The sequence below is a fragment of the Jatropha curcas genome, chromosome 6 (genome assembly GCF_041381405.1).
Source record: "Jatropha curcas cultivar XTBG-Jc1 chromosome 6, XTBG_Jcur_1.0, whole genome shotgun sequence".
Classification (NCBI taxonomy): domain Eukaryota; kingdom Viridiplantae; phylum Streptophyta; class Magnoliopsida; order Malpighiales; family Euphorbiaceae; genus Jatropha; species Jatropha curcas.
The window spans coordinates 3,381,830-3,402,907 of NC_143156.1; the positions used below are offsets into that span (position 1 = coordinate 3,381,830).

The 21,078-nt window shown below is 31.8% G+C and overlaps 4 long non-coding RNA genes across 4 annotated transcripts; all 4 read left to right on the plus strand.

Moving 5' to 3' along the window:
• The first annotated feature begins 4,807 nt into the window (after window positions 1–4,807).
• LOC149495275 (uncharacterized) lies at window positions 4,808–6,874 on the plus strand. Its single transcript, XR_016321195.1, has 2 exons — window positions 4,808–6,039; window positions 6,499–6,874. It is a non-coding gene; the product is annotated as an uncharacterized LOC149495275 (long non-coding RNA).
• A 913-nt stretch (window positions 6,875–7,787) lies between these two features.
• Window positions 7,788–8,401, plus strand: LOC149495276 (uncharacterized). The gene is made up of 2 exons (XR_016321472.1): window positions 7,788–7,919; window positions 8,027–8,401. It is a non-coding gene; the product is annotated as an uncharacterized LOC149495276 (long non-coding RNA).
• A 1,357-nt stretch (window positions 8,402–9,758) lies between these two features.
• Window positions 9,759–10,714, plus strand: LOC149495277 (uncharacterized). The gene is made up of 2 exons (XR_016321467.1): window positions 9,759–9,962; window positions 10,311–10,714. It is a non-coding gene; the product is annotated as an uncharacterized LOC149495277 (long non-coding RNA).
• Window positions 10,715–11,581: 867 nt separating this feature from the next.
• LOC149495278 (uncharacterized) lies at window positions 11,582–13,142 on the plus strand. Its single transcript, XR_016321446.1, has 2 exons — window positions 11,582–12,223; window positions 12,643–13,142. It is a non-coding gene; the product is annotated as an uncharacterized LOC149495278 (long non-coding RNA).
• Window positions 13,143–21,078: the final 7,936 nt, after the last annotated feature.

Below are 21,078 nucleotides of genomic sequence, written 5' to 3' on the forward strand. Positions count from 1 at the left end.
AAAAAAACAATGAGGCCAGAATTCAAAAAAACAATTGTTGTCAGTGGTAAATTTCTGAACAGACAAAAGATTTTTGATGATTTTAGGAACACAAAGGGTATTTTTTAACAAAAGAGGCCCAGTAGGCGAGGGAATAGTGACTGTACCAGTATGAGAAATTGGTAGACCTACGCCATTTCCAACATGGAGATTGTCATTACCCCTATATTCGGTGGCAGTACTCAAGGATTGAATGTCAGGAGTAACATGATAATTGGCTGCAGTATCAGGGTGCCAATAATTTTGTGGAAGTGAAGCAGATGAATAATTTGCCAATGGTGGAGGGGGAGGAAAATATGCAGGTGTGGGATATGGTGATGGATAAGAGGGTGATGGTGGTGGACAATTATAAGAATAATTTGCCACAGGGACAGAGTAACGAGGATGATTTTGAGTTTGGAATGAGCGTTGGTAGCGACGGCGACATTTATCTGCAGTATGGTTTCGGTATCCACAAATTTGGCATGGGCCTTTGGATTTTGAAGTTGAATTTCGTTGTCCATGAGAATTGGGTGTGGGAAGAAGTGGTGGAATAGGATTATTGGTGGATTGCCGAGAAACCATATTGGCTTGTGGTGGATCATGGCAACTTTTGAGAAGAATTTCATGAGCAGTAAGTTCACCATGGAGCTCATGGAATGAAACTGGATCGGGTCTAACATTCAAAGCAGTGATGATATTATGATATTCAATACCAATATTTCTATAGATGATGGCATTGAATTCGGCAGCAGAGAGAGGTCGGCCGGCTGCTTGCAACTCATCTTTGAGTGCTTTTGCTCGTTGAAGATAAGCAGAAATGGACAGATCATTTTTCTTGAACTCCTGGAGTTCAATATGAATTTGGAGTTGACGATTCTGAGAGATGGAACCGAAAGCCTATGCTAGCGCTTGCCAAACAGCATGGGAGGAAGTTAGCCCAATAACTTGAGAGAAAACATCTTCAGATAGGGAAGAATGAAGCCAAGAATGAAGAAGCTGGTCCTGTTTGAACCATGTAACATATAAAGGGTTGGGAATATCAGTTATTGGTTCTGTTGTAGATTTAATTGTTTTAGGAGGTGGGGAAGAGCCATCAATGAGGTGATTCATATTGTGATAGTTTAAGAGGGGTTGGAATTGTGTTTTCCATGCAAGGTAATTTGTGGATTTTAATTTAACTGAAAAAGAATGCTGGGCATTCGTGGGTTGGGAAGAAATTTGATTTGAAATATCAGTCATGGTTTTAGCTCTGATACCATGTAGAAACAGTTGAATAAAGAAGATGAGAATATTTTTCTGTGTGTTTTAAGATACAAACTGCTAACTATTTATAATCAAAATACAAATAACCTGCTGTCCTATAACTAAGGGAAACTATAAACAGAAGAATCAAATATCTACACAAATCACGTTAATTACAATTTGAATATGTCTTCAACTACATTATTTACTTGGACCACGGAACTAATCTCTCAACAGTTGGTAGTCTTAGTGATGATTGTTGTTGGATCAATAGTCTCATTTAGTGTTGAAGCTGAACGAAGGAATGTAAAAATTAGCAATTGGAGAAGAAGCAAAATTGTGGAAAAACATATGATGATAAATTTCAGAAAAGACGGAAACTTGCTGCAGAAGAGACCTGCCGCTCTTGCAATAAAAACATAACGGTGCTGCCGTCGTTAGTATATCAAATCCCGGCGGAATCGGTTGATTATGCAGAAGCAAAATGTAGTAATAATTAGAGGCTAAATATACTTTCCAAAAAAATTATAAAAAATAAATATTTTTAACTAAATAATTTTCTAATATCAAGTTCATATATCCAAAATAAATTATTTAAAATTCTGTTAAGTAATTATATTTTTTTATTTATCTTATTATTAAAATATTATCATTTATTTATACAACTAAAACTATATTAAATACATATGACGTTTCATTATCTTTTAATAAAATCCTTTTCTTAAAAAAATTAAGAAAGTTAAATTATATAATTTAAATATTTGAATTAAAATCTCCTTTTTTTTTCTCATACTAAATTGATTTTTCTAGTGCGTATAATCAAATTTTTAGATAATTTATTTTCACATGCCAATAAATATCCCAGCTATTTGAAATCTCAAATTAGTTAGTCAAGTCATGAAAAATATAACTTATGACAATTAACAAATTTTGTACTTAATATATTTTTAACATCTCTTAAATGAAATTTTATATTATTTATGTCCATAGTCATTATTATTATATATTATTTAATTTATAAATTTTGAGATTCTAATTCACTTATCATTAAAATTTTCACATAAAACGTTTTATAGTTTAAATGTTTTATACATTGTATAATTGATTTTGTTTTACATAATTTAACATCACAATTATTGATATGATATTAAAAATTGTAAAAAAAAAAAAAAAGAAAAGAAAAGCAGGTCACTGTAACTTGTTGAAGTAGATGCACATCAACATGTGTCATTTTAAAGGATTTTTATATCAATAGTGAATTTATCTATTTTCCATGGTAGTAAAAGCTGAATTTTAAATATAAAACTATAAAGATTTTATTCATGTATTTACTAAAATTTTATATAATTTATTTGTAAATTGATAAATTAAAATTTTTAACAAATAACCGGAAAATGCATAAGTAAATCTTGTGCGTGGATGTTTATATATTTCTAACCGAATGGAAAATAAAAGGATTGGAAGACGTACAATGCGAGCGCCTTTACTGCAGAAAAGAAAGAAGAATGGTTGTATTTCCCTAAATAGTGACATATATAGAAATTGTATTTTTACAGCGGTTGATAGTGAAAAGTGACCTGACCCACCCTCTGACGTAGCGCTTTCAGCACAAGCTAGTCAATCAGTGAGTTCTCTTCGGAGTATGGCTTTATAGTTCTATGAGAAGTTATATAAGGAGGAGGTTTCTACAGCCCCTGCCTTTCCTATCAGAGGTGCTTTTCCTCGAGTTACAGAGGTTGCTTTGGAAGATTTGTGTAAGCCAGTTGAGTTAGCTGAAGTGAAAGAGGCTTTATTTGATATGAAGCCTTGGAAAGCCCCAGGAGTTGATACCTTAACTCCGCTTCTTAAGACAGTTAAATCAGAGCCTATTATTTTTCATACTGAAAGAACATATGTAAATACAGATAAGAAAAATAATTCAAAAAAATAATTATTATTATTTCTATATCTATTAATTAATTAAAAAATAATTCAGCATTGAGAGGCAAATGATGAAAAAAAAAACATGGTCTCCGAAGCCTAATTATCATTTTTTTTTTTTTTTTTTGAGAATAGCCTAATTGTCAAATTTTTGTTTTGTTTGTTTGACTTCATTTGTTTTAGCTTGCCAAGAAAATTGCAAGCTAAAATAGGCCCTACTGTGTGAATTTGTCATTTTCAAACTCAGGCTTGGCTCTGATTAGGTTTATTGACGTTATATTTGGAGGGTTGACTTTGACTAACAAGTCTTTTGATGCTACTCCAAGTGGTTGAAGTACCAATTTGTTTTGAAACCATCAACTTAACACATGTACAGAAATTATCATGAAGATGTATTTCTTATTTTCTTCACCTGAAATTTATCTGCTGTTTCTTTTTTTATTTATTATATTTCTAGATAAATTTATGAATAATAGATACAATTTGTTATGCATTTTGTTCATGAAGTTGCTAGTTTTGGTCTTGATTGTTGTTGGATCGATTTCATATAATTAAATAATTTTAGGCAAAAAAAATAAGAGTAATTAATTAATTTACCTTTTAATTAATACTCAATTCTTCTAAAAAGCCAAAAATTGTCAAATTTAATCGAACAGGTGTGTAACAACCCACTGTGAGATTTCCAGGAGAAGTGACAGGTCGCATAAATTTTATCATAAATGTACAACTCCCCCTGCAGGACTCTATGTCCAAGTCTACGGAGGTTGTCTATGTCAAAGTATTATGCGTACACATAAAATCTCTAATGGGATTGACTTGCACTTAAACAAGTCTTTTGATTCAATAGTCGTGCAAAAGTGAAGTGTTTTTTGGGATCAAAGACTGAGAGTGAAAGAAGAGCTCCTGTATTGGGATTGACCTGGACTTCTTTAAATAGAATTATCATACTTCATTAGCATCAATTTGCTTGGAACCAAAGCAATACAATTCATCATGAACAGGTAATTTTATGTTCTTTTTCTGTTCTTTATAAATTTATGTGGGTTCTAATTTAGAGTGCATTACTATGGAGTATTTACTGAATTCTCCCTATGTTTTTATCGAATACATAAGTAAAGACTCCGGTTTTCAAAATTACACAATTTAGTTATTGCATTATAAATTTGTTATATTATAGGTCTAACGGTTAATTTTTCTGTTAAGTAGTTGTGAAATATTAAAAATACTCTTAAAGATAATTATTGTACATGGACTAAATTGTGAAAGATTATGAAAATTTAATTTAACAACAAAATAAAGAATTATTTAATTGATTTATGAGAACATAGAATATTCTAAACTACAAAGGGATTAAAAAAATGTTTTTTAGTCCCTTTTTATTAATAATTCAGTGTTATATGAATTTTAAATATTGTTGTGCAGCTTGATGATCATGAAGTTTGTGGTCTTAGTCCTGATTGTTGTTGGTTCAGTCTCATTTACTGTTGCATTTGAAGCTAAAGAGTTTGCTTCAAAAGAAGGAAGGAAAGAGAAAATTGGCAATCTAAACAGCCACTCACTTACTCAGGTCCATGACCAAACTGCGGTTCCAAAAAGGGGTAGTCGTCGTGATGGAAATGGTTGATTATATAGAAGGGAAAATTTTACCTAGATCGGGTCTATGAATCCAAAATAAAGTTTCTTATTAAAATGAGGGTATTTCTAACCATAAATTGGGAATATTTTTTAAAAAATTCTTATTGTGATTGGTTCGGTCTATAAGTATGGCTATAAACTTGGTCTAGGCAAAGTAATTTCTTACGCGGAGAGCTTGTCTTCCACTTTTAGTTACTGTATACATAATGAGAGATTTGTCATGTTTTTCTGTTATTTTCATGTAATTTGTTGAAAAAAATCATTGTCATTTTAAATCCTTCAAATTGTTTTAACCAAAATTCTCTTATTATAACTAGCGATAATATATATATATATATATAATTATTTATTTATGTAAATGAATTTAGGTAAATATGCAGACCAGTGCATTTTTAACTTAATCATATAATTCCAAACTCATATATATGAGTTTGAAATTATATGATTGATGGAGAGTAAAAGCTTAAGAGCTTACAAGCATAATTTAGGATAGGCTACACCACTAACATTATAGGTGAGCCAACAAGCCATCCGCGGAGGGGATATTATAAACCATGAGTGTCCAAGGGGTATTTTCTAACTAGCTTAGAGAGAAAATCGGCACTAAAATTTACCTCTCGATACACATATTCAACGCAACAAACTCAATTCTGCTGCAAAAGGCTTCTAATAGCATACAGCTTCGTAATACACATCACTGTTTGGTGAGACTTTATCGGCTTCAAGAAACCATCACCATTTGGTCATTGAAATTGTTCTGATCAGCTTCGCAATACACCATCACTAATCAATAAGAGGATTGACTCGATCAGCTTCGTAATACACCATCACTAATCGAGAAAAACGATCCAAACAGCTTCGTAATACACTATCACTGTTCGAGCGATCGCTTAGATATAAATATTATACTTTGTCAATTCGATTAGATACTTTAAATCAATATTGTATTTTTTTATTCTTTGTATAAGTGATTTATTCTTAAACTTATTATAAAAAATATAGAAACATATTAATCTTTACGTCATATTTGTATGTAATTCCCTATTAATGAAATTTAAATTTGATTTATTCTCAAAGGTCCTACTCTATTGACTTGGACTAACAAGTCTTTTGATGTTACTCCAAGTGTTTTAAATACCAGGCTTCATCACCTGCCTTCCCACATCAAGTTGGAACCAATTAGGCAAAACCATTCACTCATACAGAAATTATCATGAACAGGTAATTTTACTTTTCTTCTGGTTGTTTTTAATGCATTTACTTTCCCCTCAAAAAAAAGCTTTGGAATAGGTAATATAGCAAGTGAATTAAATGTAAAATTTTGAATATTTAATTTATGATGGTTGAATTTGGTTCATTAAATCAATATTTGATTGTCTGATTTACATTTTTAAGACAATCAATTTCACTAAAAATGAGATTGGAGGTGTGTTTTGAAAGTTTTATTAACTAAAAATATGTCACTCCAAGTATTTAAGTACTAGACTTCATTACCTCTACCTTCATCAAGTTATTTTAAAACCACCAAGGCAAAAGCATCAACATAGATACAGAAATTATCATGAAGAGGTAATTCTTTTTTTCTTTGCTACAAATTTATCTGCTTTATTTTGCTGTTATGTTTGACATAATTTTGTTCTATTTCCCTATTTAATTGAAGTTATACAATTTGTTGTGCAGTTTGAGCATGAAGCTGGTAATCCTCGTCTTGATTGTTGTTGGATCAATCTCATTCTGCCTTGAAGCTCAAGGAAGAAAAGAAAAAATTAGCTATTGGGGCACTAGCAGAATGGTATATGAAGAGGGAAAAAAACGCATCATGGTAAAATTGAAAAAAGATGAAACCTTGCTACTTGGTTTGAAGCCAAGGGGACCTGTGCCTCCTAGTTCTGGTTCCTCCGGTAGTATCTCTAGTCCCGACCGACATGGTTGATTATGTAGTCGAGAGATGAAGAAGAAGATAGGGAAGCTTGTATTCAAATTTTTTGAGATTTATTTCGCGAAAAAATTTATAAATTTCCTAAATATTAATGAAATAAGAATGTTTTATGCTTTATTTAATAATTATTTTTATTTAAAATATATAATATGTTTGAGTATGGGGGAAGAGAAATCTTTTGATTTGGGAAAACTTCATCACGTCACAATTATTTGAAATAAATACAATTATTTTGCAAATAATTGCCAAATATAAAATAATTTTTCATTGAACTTCTTAATATTTTAAAATAAATTGTCTTTGATTTGAGTTTTAAAAATTAAAAATAAGTAATCAAATCAAGCACTCCTTGTGTAACTAGAATCAGCCTTTTCGGCGCTTTATTTGGTAAAATTTGGAATAAAAAAAAAAAAAAAAACATACATACATACATACATAGATACATGTATATGTAAAGTGTGGATATTTGGAGGTTTGACTTGGACCAACGAGACGTGGATTGTTCACCTAACAATAGTTTTTAGAGTTACTGTTTTTTATATCTAAAATATTGATGTTTGATTTGTTCTGCAAAATTAATTATTTTGATAATTATTAATTATTTTAGCAACGTTTAGTTATTAACTATTTTTAGTAGTTTTTCATAAAATGCTAAAATTTAAATGTTATATGAATTAATTTTTCACAAAACGGTACTTTAATCTCTAAAAACTAGTTCAAACGCTATATTACCGAACATTTTTTTTAAGTAGCGTTTAGTGTTTTGACAGATCAAAAGTTAAAAGTTATTTGAAAAATTGTTGCCGAACACAAATATTATGTAATATTATGTGTGGTTAGTACAATTTTTAAAATAATAATTACAATACTTTTTTAACTTTTTTATAAATATTTAATCGATTTAATTTTACAAAATAAACTTTCCATAGAATAATTTTATAAATTTATGATTTAAAGAATACAATAGATACCTGTAAAATTTAATATGTCATTCGCTTGAACGCATAAACTTCTGAAATATTTTTATATATTTGGCCACAATGACTTTTCTTTATTCGTTATAGCCGAACTCTATATATACTAATCTTGGTATGCTCGCAAGCTACCTGTAAAGGCAAAGGCAAAACATTCATCAATATCCACAAAAAATGCTGGAGGAGAGGTATTATTATTATTATTATTATTTATCTTAATTAACACCAAATTATTTTTTTTTTCTCCTTCATAATATTTGAAACTCACTCACCCATGCTCGCATGTATTAAACAGGTTGATGATGAAGCTGCGATTTGTAATCTTGATTATAGCTGGATCAATCTCATACTCTCTCCAAATTGATCCCGAAAATAGAAAAAATGAGAAAATTTCCGATAACTGAATTAGAGAAAATTATCAATATAAATTTTAGATTCAAGAAGATGCATATAGTAGTGAAGCAAAAAGGAGAGCGTCCGGGTGGTGGACCAAGTCCTTGTACCCATGTTCCCGGTAGAGAAAGTTGTCCCGGCGGCCATGGTTGATTGTTAAGTAATAGATAGGAATATGGAAAGATTACTGTAATAATATAGCTAGAGTATTAATTATTAATTGTTTGGATATTGATAGAGTTGAAATTAAATAAAATTGATAGTAATATCGTTAATATGACTGTTCTTATTATTGACTCAACCCAATCTGATCTAATTATAAGTAACCGGACCTGTTTAGCAGCAATATATTTTTGCTACTATTTTGTTTTTCTTATAGTGAAATGCTACAACTAATTCTTTTCTTTTTTGTTTTTTAAAACTGCAACGTATTAATTGACTTTAAACTCTAATCTTTTCCGGAAGTTTATTTCTCAGAACGCTTATTACTTAGATTAATAACTTGTTCATGATACTGATATTGTTTTTGATTCAAGATAAAAATAGTAACTGACTAAATAATAATGTCACATTTAATTCAAACAAATTCTGAAATATTTTTAAAAAATTAAAATTTATAAAGTTCGTCTAATTAAGCTAAATCATATAGTTTAAAAATAAATTTTATAATTTTTTTTTTTTGAGTATCCGGAAAGAGGAAATTCGAATCTAAATCTATTATCATATCGTATATACATTTATTATTAAACTCTATTTTAGTACGTGAGTACTCAAATAGATTAAAAATGTATACAGATAGATAAAATACAGTTAATTTAAACATTTACAGATATACATACCGCCTCTATCTCTGTGCCCTATCTTTTAATTCGTGCTTGGAATTGAGGCTCTGTGATTTTATATCACGTCTCTTTTGATATGACTTCAGACTTCCCAATAATTTTGTTTCTTTATAAATACTTTTCTTAACTCTTGGTCGTTAAAATAACAGTTTCACTATTAAATGTGAGCACGTGCGGTGACTTTTATGCTTAAAATTGAAAATCATATGTGTTCCAATTCATAACTAGAGCTTTCAGATTTTAATTTGCCAAGAAAAATTGCAAGCTAAAATAGGTCCTACTCAATAATTTTGGTCTTCTAGGCAAACTCTTACTTCCTCTCTTTCTTTCAACACCTAAAAACTCACGGGCAAGCTGTCAGTCGTGGTTACTCTTTTTTTTCTTTTTTTTCTTTGTTTACAGATTTGATTTATTGTCGCTCAAATGTTGAGATTTATTGTTGCTTATATCTTGAGATTTTGTTTTTAAATCTAGTTTTGAGTTATTATCATCACTATTATATTGATTTTGTCTAGCGTGTTTCATTATTTTGATAATTATACAGAAAGAAGTGCAGATTTCCTCTTTAACAGAAGGAAGAAATTTGAAGGTAATAAGATCAGACTTATAGAAGGATCATGGAGTTGAACAATGGCCATGAATAGCACCAAGTGGAGCGAGCGATCGTCTATGGCATAAATATTATATTCTGTCAACTCGATTAGATATTTTAAATCAATATTGTGTTTTTTATTCTTTATATAAATGATTTATTATTAGATTTCTTATAAAAAAATAGAAACATATCGATCTGATATCCTATTTATATAGAATTTCCTCTTAATGAAATTTTAGTTTGATTTATTCACAAAGGTCCTACTCTGTTGACTTGGACTAACAAGTCTTTTGATGTTACTCCAAGTGGTTTAAATGCCAGGCTCCATCACCTGCCTTCCCACATCAAGTTGGAACCAATTAGGCAAAACCATTCACTCATACAGAAATTATCATGAACAGGTAATTTTACTTTTCTTCTGGTTGTTTTTAATGCATTTGCTTTCCCCTCAAACAAAAAAAAAGCTTTGGAATAGGTAATATAGCAAGTTAATTAAATGTAAAATTTTGAATATTTAATTTATGATGGTGGAATTTGGTTCATTAAATCAATATTTGTTTTTAAGACAATCAATTTCACTAAAAATGAGATTGGAGGTAATTATATTGAAAAAAAAAATGAATTCTATTTTTTTTTTTTTTACATAATTGCATTTTATTTCCCACTATACGAAAATATAATTAATTAATGTCTCCAATATATATATATATATATACACACTTTATTTATTTATTGGTATATATATGCAGTTTGGGAATGAAGTTGGTAGTCTTAGTGATGATTGTTGTTGGATCAATAGTCTCATTTAGTGTTGAAGCTGAAGGAAGGAATGTAAAAATTAGCAATTGGAGAAGAAGCAAAATTGTGGAAAAACATATGATGATAAATTTCAGAAAAGACGGAAACTTGCTGCAGAAGAGACCTGTCGCTCTTGCAATAAAAAATTACGGTGGTGCCGTCGGAAGTAAATCCCCTCCCGGCGGAGTCAGTTGATTATGCATAAGCAAAATGTAGTAATAATTATAGGCTAAATATATTTCTTTGTCCTTTGAATTATTATTCACCTTTTTATTAGCAAGTCCTTCAATATAAAACTAATTTGTCATATTACATCCGTCAATTTTATATATAACTAGTAGTAATTCCGCGTTCACGCACGGGTTTTATATATTATTTGATGATTATTATTATTAAATTACTTTTATAAGTTTTTAATTTATAATTTTATATTAAAACTTTTTTATTAATAAAAATAATTAACCCTTATATTTAAATATAAATAGATGAAAATTTTCTTTTGAAATTTAATAAATATTGATTTAATCTTTTATATCTAAATTTAACATAATAGAAATAATTGATACCTTTTTATAATAATTTAAATACACTATGAATCTAAATTTGAAATAGATATTATAAATTTAAATGAATTTTAATATAAAATTACAATAAGAATTTAATGTTTCGCTAGAGATACAAAACTCTTCTTTCCATTAGATTTAAAACATTAAATATAAATCATCAGATTTAAAATTAAGTAACTTGTAACTTATAGAATAGGTTATGAAGTAAGCTATTTATTCTGTATCTAATATTCAATTATTTTATTATTAAAATAACACAATTATTTAGTTGTATGAATCTAAAAATATACTTTCCAAAAAAATTACAAAAAATAAATATTTTAAAATAAATAATTTTCTAATATCAAGTTCATATATCCAAAATAAATTATTTAAAATTCTGTTAACTAATTATATTTTTTTATTTATCTTATTATAAAAATATCATCATTTATTTTAATATTTTCACTTATCATAATATTTTAATATTTTATTTATTTTAATATTTTAATATTTTCACATAAATTTGTCTTTTATATTTTTTATTTATCGGTGAGATTCTAATTCACTTATCATTAAAATTTTCACATAAAACCTTTTATATTTTAAATGTTTTATACATTGTATAATTGATTTTGTTTTACATAATTTAACATCACGAATATTAATATGATCTTAAAAATTGTAAAAAAAAAAAAGAAAAAAAAAGAAAAGCAGGTCACTGTAACTTGTTGAAGTAGATGCACATCAACATGTGTCATTTTAAAGCATTTTTGTATCAATAGTGAATTTATCTATTCTCTATGGTAGTAAAAGCTGAATTTTAAATATAAAACTATAAAGATTTTATTCATGTATTTACTAAAATTTTATATAATTTATAAATTAAAATTTTTAAAAAATAACAGGAAAATGAATAAGTAAATCTTGTGCGTGGATGTTTATATATATCTAACCGAATGGAAAATAAAAGGATTGGAAGACGCACAATGCCAGTGCCTTTATTGCAGAAAAGAAAGAAAAATGGTTGTATTTCCCTAAATATTGACATATGTAGAAGTTGTATTTTTATAGCAGTTGATAGTGAAAAGTGACCTGACCCACCCTCTGACGTAGCGCTTTCAGCACAAGCTAGTCAATCAGTGAGTTCTCTTTGATTCAATAGTCGTGCAAAAGTGAAGTGTTTTATGGGATCAAAGACTGAGAGTGAAAGAAGAGCTCCTGTATTGGGATTGACCTGGACTTCTTTAAATAGAATTATCATACTTCATTAGCATCAATTTGCTTGGAAACAAAGCAATACAATTCATCATGAACAGGTAATTTTATGTTCTTTTTCTATTCTTTATAAATTTATGTGGATTCTAATTTAGAGTGCATTACTATGGAGTATTTACTGAATACTCCCTATGTTTTTATCGAATACACAAGTAAAGACTCCGGTTTTCAAAATTACACAATTTTAGTTATTGCACTTTAATTCTGTTATATTATAAGTCTAACGGTTAATTTTTATGTTAAGTGGTTGTGAAATATTAGAAATACTCTTAAAGATAATTATTGTACATGGAGTAAAGTGTGAAAGATTATGAAAATTTAATTTAACAACAAAATAAAGAATTATTTAATTGATTTCTGAAATCATAGAATATTCTAAACTACAAAGAGATTAAAATGTTTTTTAGTCCCTTTTTATTAATAATTCAGAGTTATGTGAATTTTAAATATTGTTGTGCAGCTTGATGATCATGAAGTTTGTGGTCTTAGTCCTGATTGTTGTTGGTTCAGTCTCATTTACTGTTGAATCTGAAGCTAAAGAGTTTGCTTCAAAAGAAGGAAGGAAAGAGAAAATTGGCAATCTAAAGACCGACTCAATTGCTTATAAGGGAAACTATAGCATATATCCTCCCCAGTTCAAAAATGGTGTTGCTGTTCCTAAAAGGTTTAGTCCTCCTGATAGACATGGTTGATTATGTAGAAGGAAAAATTTTACTGAGACTAAATCCATGACCTCAGAATAAAGTTTCTTATTGAAATGAGAGTATTTTTGATCATACACCGGAAAAAATGATAAAATCGGAACACTTCTTAAAAAATTTTCATTGTGATTGATTTGGTCTATAAGCGTGGTTATGAACCCAGTCTAGGTAAGTAATTTCCTATGCGGAGAGCTTGTCTTCTACTTTTAGTTACTATATACATAATAAGAGATTTGTCATGTTTTTTTGTTATTTTTCATGTAATTTGTTGAAAAAAATCATTGTCATTTTAAATCTTTCAAATTATTTTAACCAAAATTCTCTTATTAACTAGCGATAATATATATATATATATATATAATTATTTATTTATGTAAATGAATTTAGGTAAATATGCACACCAGTGCATTTTTAACTTAATCATATAATTCCAAACTCATATTTATGAGTTTGAAATTATATGATTGATGGAGAGTAAAAGCTTAAGAGCTTACAAGCATAATTCAGGATAGGCTACACCACTAACATTATAGGTGAGCCAACAAGCCATCTCTGGAGGAGATATAATAAAACATGAGTGCCCAGGGGGTATTTTCTAACTAGCTTAGAGAGAAAATCGGCACTAAAATTTACCTCTCGATACACATGTTCAACACAACAAACTCAATTCTGCTTCAAAAGGCTTCTAATAGCATAAAGTATTAAGGATAAATTTATTCTTTTGTCTTAAATTAAATTATATGCTTAAAATGTTGGGATTCTAACTGGTCCCGAGTGGGGCCCGCGGAAAAATACTGGTGGTAAAAATAAAATAAAATTACTATTACCACATAGACCTCCAATAATTAAATATTGGATATTGACGATCGAATCCACCAGAAATAATAACCATGATAAAAAAATTAAATAATTATCGTAAATGCCAGATGAAAAATAAGAACACCGAAATTTACGTGGTTCACCCTTCAACTGTTATGGGCTACGTCCACGGGACAAAAAACTCCGAATAATTCTTCTACTAAAAATAGTAGGTACAAAAGAGATTACAAAAAATAGTGGCACACAAAGTGTTTCCCAAAAACACCCCAAAAATTACAATCCTCACTATTTTCTCTCTTTCCCAATTTTAAGACCCTCTTCCTAAAATATATTCTCTCCAACAGATTTATTAATCTGTGAGCTCTCTCTACTTCTTCTTATATAAAACTGAAGCAAAACACCTCAATTTATAGGAAAAATTGAACGCATCTTTGCCTATAATCTCGGTGCAATTTGCACATTATTCAATAATGGTTGTTCAACAACCTTGACTTTTTCTTTGTTTGTTAGGCAGTCTCTCTTTGACTGCCAAAACAAAAAAAATGTGTTATTATATATTTTTTTTCTTTTCAAACTTGTGCGGGTTCCATATGTAGGAGGGACTCCACAGCAATTCTCCCCCTCCCGACTACATGGTGGGACTCTCCATCCCTGCTGCTTTGACACATAGCTCGAATTTCTCCTTCGGAATGACCTTTGTTAATATATCTGCAGCATTTCTGTCTATGTGGATCTTTCGCAACTGAAACTGCTTCTCTTCAATGGCAAGTCTGAGCCAATGATATCTTACATCAATGTGCTTCGTCCGTGCATGATACATAGTATTTTTGCTCAAGTCTAATGCACTTTGACTATCACAATAAACTATATATTCTTCCTGCTGCACACCCAATTCTTGAAAGAATCGTTTTAACCAAAACATTTCCTTTCCTGCTTCCGTTGCTGCAACATACTCTGCTTCAGTTGTTGATAATGAAACACATTTCTGTAATCTTGACTGCCATGAAATAGCTTCCCCTGAGAATGTAAATAGGTATCCTGATGTAGATTTTCTTTCATCAAGATCATCGGCCATATCTGCATCTGTGTAACCAACAAGTGCAGCCTTTTCACCTCCAAAAATTAAACATAACTTTGAAGTTCCTCTCAGGTATCTGAAGATCCACTTTACTGCTTCCCAATGTGTCTTCTGGGGATTTGACAGAAATCGGCTCACAACGCCAACTGCATGAGCGACATCTGGTCTCGTACACACCATTGCGTACATTAAACTTCCGACCGCTGAAGAATATGGAACATTTGACATATCTCCTTTTTCTTTCTTTGTTGATGAGTAGGATTTCTTACTCAACTTGAAGTGAGCAGCAAGCGGAGTGCTAACTGGTTTAGCATTCTTCATATTGAACCTCTCTAGAACTCGTTCAATATATTTTTCCTGCGATAACCATAACCTGCAGGACTTTCTGTCTCGAATAATCTCCATTCCGAGAATTCGCCTTGCCGATCCCAAATCCTTCATGTCAAATGCTTTTGACAAATCACTCTTTAACTTGCTAATCATATGTGCATCTGGTCCAAGAATTAGCATATCATCAACATATAAGAAAAGGATGATAAATTTACCATCAGAGAATTTTTGAACATATACACAAGGATCTGCATCTGTCCTTTTGTAGCCTTGATTCACCATGAAAGAATCAAACATTTTATACCATTGTCGCTGTGCTTGTTTCAACCCGTACAAGCTCTTCTTCAAGCGACAAACCATGTCCTCTTTTCCCTTGACCTTGAAACCTTCTGGTTGTTCCATATAGATTTCTTCCTCTAGATCCCCATGCAAGAATGCGGTCTTTACATCAAGCTGCTCCAACTCAAGATTCAAATTGGCTACTAGACCTAGTACAACTCGAATAGAACTCATTTTCACAACTGGTGAAAAAATCTCATCAAAGTCAATACCTTTCTTTTGAGTAAAGCCTTTGACGACCAATCGAGCTTTGTATCTCACTAGGTTGCCATCATCTTTCTTCAGTTTGTACACCCATTTGTTCTTGAGTGTTCTCTTCCCTTTTGGAAGTTTCACCAGCTCATACGTGTCATTCTTTTTTAAAGAATTCATCTCTTCTTGCTTGGCCTTTCTCCAGCAATCTCTATCTTTACAAGATTGCACATCTCGGAAGCTCTCTGGCTCCCCCTCATCAGAGATTAAAATGTAATCAGAACTAGGCTACCTTGTAGATGGTTGGCGTTCTCTGGTTGACCTTCTTAACTGAGGTTCAACTCCTTCTGGTGTAATGGGGTTCTCTGGCTCCCCCTGCTCAACACCCTCTGCATCACTATTATCATCTACAATTGTCTCTTGATCCCCTACGACTGGCTCTTCTTCTTCTTCTTGTTCTGATTCTGGCGTTCCTCCTCCTGTGGCATCTTCTGTAGGAATGCTTCCTGGTGTAATATCAACAACACCATCACTTGTGGATTCTTCACAAGTTGTATCTGCCACGATCTCATTCTCGTGGAATACTACGTCTCAGCTCCGGACAACTTTCTTTTTCACTAGGTCCCACAACCTATAGCCAAACTCTTCATCTTCATAACCAACAAAAGTGCAAGGAACTGACTTGTCATTAAGTTTTGATCTCTGCTCCTTCGGAACATGCATGAATGCCTTACAGCCAAATACCCTCAGGTGAGAGTATGAAATATTTCTACCTGTCCAGACCTTCTCCGGGATATCAAAATCCAATGGTGCTGAAGGTAGTCGGTTGATTAGGTAGACAGCAGTATTGACAGCTTCTCCCCAAAATGGCTTAGGTAAATTGGCCATTTTGAGCATGGATCTGACTCTCTCAATAATGGTGTGATTCATCCGTTCAGCAACGCCGTTGTGTTGAGGCGTACCAGGAACTGTCTTTTCATGCCTGATACCGTGCTGACTACAATAATCTCTAAACTCCTTAGAGATATATTCACCACCATTATCCGTGTGCAAACACTTTAAGGCCACTCCAGTCTCCCTTTCCACCATAACATGGAATTGCTGAAAGTGCTTGAATACTTGATCTTTTGTGCACAACAAATATATCCATGTTTTCCGTGAGAAATCATCAATGAAGGTAAGAAAATACCTACTCCCTCCAAGTGATTCTACCTCCATGGGACCACATACATCAGAGTGTACCAACTCCAACTTGTTGTCTCTCCTTCTAGAGCTTTTTAAAAAAGAGACCCGATGTTGCTTCCCAAACAAACAATAATCACAAGGGTTTATTTTACCTTTGGCTAATGGTATGAGGGACTTCTTAGCCAACATATGCAACCCTTTCTCACTAACGTGCGCCAGCCGCCTATGCCACAAATTTGGTGAAGCATCATCTTCAACTGTATTTAGTTGACCCGCACAAATTATTGTGTGCGTCTTATACAGCGAGCAACATAATTTTCCTCTCGCCACCACCAAAGATCCTTTGGTGAGTTTCCAATTACCGCCACCTGTATGATGGTGATAGCCTTCCTTGTCCAGTACACTCACAGACAACAGGTTCAACCGAAGATCAGGAATATGTCGCACATTTTTAAGTGTTAATGTGCACCCGACCCTTGTCTTTATGCAGATATCACCGATTCCCACTACTTGCGAGACACTATTATTTCCCATTTTAATAGTGCCAAAGTCTCCTGCTTTATAAGTGAAAAAATATTCTCTTTTTGGAACACAGTGGTATGAAGCACCGGAGTCTACTATCCACTCGGTATCTGCATCTCCAACATGACAACAATCTGCATCATGAGTGACTAAAGTCACCTCACCATCTTCTCCTGAGACTGTAGCAGATGTATTCCTGTCATTCTCTTGTCTTCGGTCTGCATTATCCTATTTGAGTAAACGACAATTTCTTTTGAGATGACCCTCCTTACCGCAATGGTAACATTTTCTCATCTCTTTGGACTTGGATCTACCACCTGACTTTACATGCCTTGGACTTCTACTCTTGCTCCGGCCCCTATTCTCTGTGACAAGGGCTTGTGAACTGGTACTGGCAACATCTCTTCTTCGTAGTTCTTCATTAAGTAGTCTATTCTTTACCATAGACATCGTTACCACACCATTTGGAGCTGAGTTACTCAATGATACCACAAGAGTATCCCAGCTATCCGGTAGAGATCCCAACAGTAGGCACGCTTGCATCTCATCTTCTAAGGACATACCGCTAACTGCTAACTCAGTTACGAGTCCTTCAAAATCGTTCAGGTGTTGTGTAATTGATCGTCCCTCTGACAGCTTCAAGTTCATGACTTTACGCATCATGAAAACTTTTCCTTGAGCATTTGTAGCCTCGTACATATTCTCCAATTTCTTCCAGAGAACTTGGGGATCTTTTTCATTTCTCACATGGTTGTACAGGCTAGCATCTATCCATTGGTGTATTGTACCCAATGTTTGCTTTTTTAATTTCTCCCACTGCCTTTCTTTCATATCTTCCGGCTTTGCACTGTCACCTTCAATTGGATCGTACAGATCTTTGCAATTGAGGTAGTCTTCCATTCTGGATTTCCACATTGAATAATTTGAATCCGTCAATTTGATCATTGCCCCGTCGTTAGCCATGTTGAATTCTGAATCTGACAAAATTTCACTATTCACGAAATTCACTATTCACGTGAATAGTAACTTTGACAGAATTTACCAACCAAAGGCTCTGATACCAGTTGTTGGGATTCTAACTGATCCCGAGTGGGGCCCGCGAAAAAATACCGGTGGTAAAAATAAAATAAAATTACTATTACCACATATACCTCCAATAATTAAATATTGGATATTGACGATCGAATCCACCAGAAATAATAACCACGATAAAAAAATTAAATAATTATCATAAATGCCAGATGAAAAATAAGAACACCGAGATTTACGTGGTTCACCCTTCAACTGTTATGGGCTACGTCCATGGGACAAAAAGCTCCGAATAATTCTTCTACTAAAAATAGTAGGTACAAAAGAGATTACAAAAAATAGTGGCACACAAAGTGTTTCCCAAAAACACCCCAAAAATTACAATCCTCACTATTTTCTCTCTTTCCCAATTTTAGGACCCTCTTCCTAAAATATATTCTCTCCAACAGATTTATTAATCTGTGAGCTCTCTTTACTTCTTCTTATATAAAACTGAAGCAAAACACCTCAATTTATAGGAAAAATTGAACGCATCTTTGCCTATAATCTCGGTGCAATTTGCACATTATTCAATAATGGTTGTTCTGTGGGTCCCGAATATATATGGCACAACCCAAGAGGGGGGTGAATTGAGTTTTCTAAAAACTGAAATAAATTTTAGAAATTCTAAACAGAAATTAGAATTCTAAGCACAGCGGAAAAACACACACAGAACTTTGTGAGAGTAGAATATGAATTTAGAATCTCCTCACAATGTTCTAATTTCAGATGTAGAAAGTCTGTGCAAAGTGCAGCTATTGATTAGAACAGCTTCACACTGACTTGTACAATATCAGAGCTTCTTTATGAAGGAAAGTTATTGAACTTAGAACTTCCTCATAAAGTTTGCAAAACCATATATAAAGCAAAGTGAAAGATAGTTATTAAGTTTAGAACTTCTTCACAGAGCTTTAATGAAAAATTAGAACAACTTTACGATGGAGAGCTATCAAGATTAGAACATCCTCATAAAGTTTAGAAAACAAAATAGAAACCCAACCAGTGAATTATATTGGAAATAGAATAACAGTTAGAACATTGTATATTCACTATATTAGAATACCAGAGTTCTAATGTTCAGGATAGATGAAACTTATTGCTGTTTTAGAACATCTGAATTATTAACAATTTCAGCGTTTCTAAAATTAAACAAGAGTGTAAAAGAGACAGTATCAACCAAACTCCAGAAATAAAGAGATTAACACCGAGAGTTATAGTGGTTCGGCACTAACTCGCCTACATCCACTCCCCAAGACGCATCTTGAGATCCTCCACTAAGTTATCTCTTTTAAAGGGTAAGAGACAAACCAACAGTACAAGGCAATAGATCAAAAACCTAGATCTACCCTTTTGTCCCACTAGATTTTCCAAAGGTTCTAGTTAACCTCAACCCTTTCTGTTTTTTGTAGAGTACAGAAAACTCGATTCAAGACATTACTATCCCACACATGGAGAAGGTCGCTTGATAACCTCTATCTCAATAGCTTCTAACCTAAGCTATTACACTCAAAAGTTTCACAAATAAAGAGTCTGTCTACTATAGAATACAGATTCTAAATAGACAGAAAGAAACGCCTATATAAGCACAGGAAAAACAATTTTATCAGATTAGAAGATCGATTAGAACACAGAATTATTTTTCAAAAGAAATTGTAAAAATTCTTTTCACTTTAAATATTGAAAACGTTAAGAATAGAGATGAAAAGAAAATGGGGGTAGAGTAAGTTTTGAGAGATAAGGATTCGTTCAATGAGAGAGAGCTCTTAAAACAAATACTCTTACTTCACCAAATGTTTAAGGCGTGAATGTTCCTTTATATAGGAAACAAAAGAGCTGTCACCTTTTGGAAAGAGATAAGAATATCTTCTTTACTTATTTTTGAAGATGTTAAAATCTTTGTTACCAAAAATTGTTTTACCCCTTTTTGGTAAGAGAATAAAATCCGATTTTCACTTCCCTTTAGAAAAGATCTGTGACAGCATTTATTTTGGAGAAAAATTATTTTGCGGAAAGATGCATTTACCAAAACCGAAAGAGATTTTCCTTCATTTTAAGGTAAGCGAATAACTTTGAAACACCTTAGATCTTTCAAAATATATTTCCGAAAAAGTAAATAATTTTATTACCAAAAACATTAGAGAAGAAAATCTCTTTAGTTTTTAGGAAAAATAAATCTTTTCGATTTGAAGGAATATTTTCGAAAATAAATTATTTTGAAGAAAACTAATTTTTCCGAAAAATATTTTTGAGAGAGAAAAAGATTTTTGTGCTCATATATGGACTTTCTCTCTATCCTACAAAGTTTCCCTAAATACTTAGCTACTAGGTCTTCGAAATCTTATCACTCAAAGTAGGATTTGCCTTGTATGATATTCTTTCCAAAGAAATTCTGCATAAAATAAAATTAGCACAAATAGCATAATTTAAATTTATTTGTTTTGTATTAATCATCAAAATCCGAGATTTGACCCTTGAGCCAACATGTTCAACAACCTTGACTTTTTCTTTGTTTGTTAGGCGGTCTCTCTTTGACCGCCAAAACAAAAAAAAACGTGTTATTATATTTTTTTTTTCTTTTCAAACTTGTGCGGGTCCCACATGTAGGAGGGACCCCACAACATAAAATGGATGTTCATGATCATATATGTTTCGATTCATAACT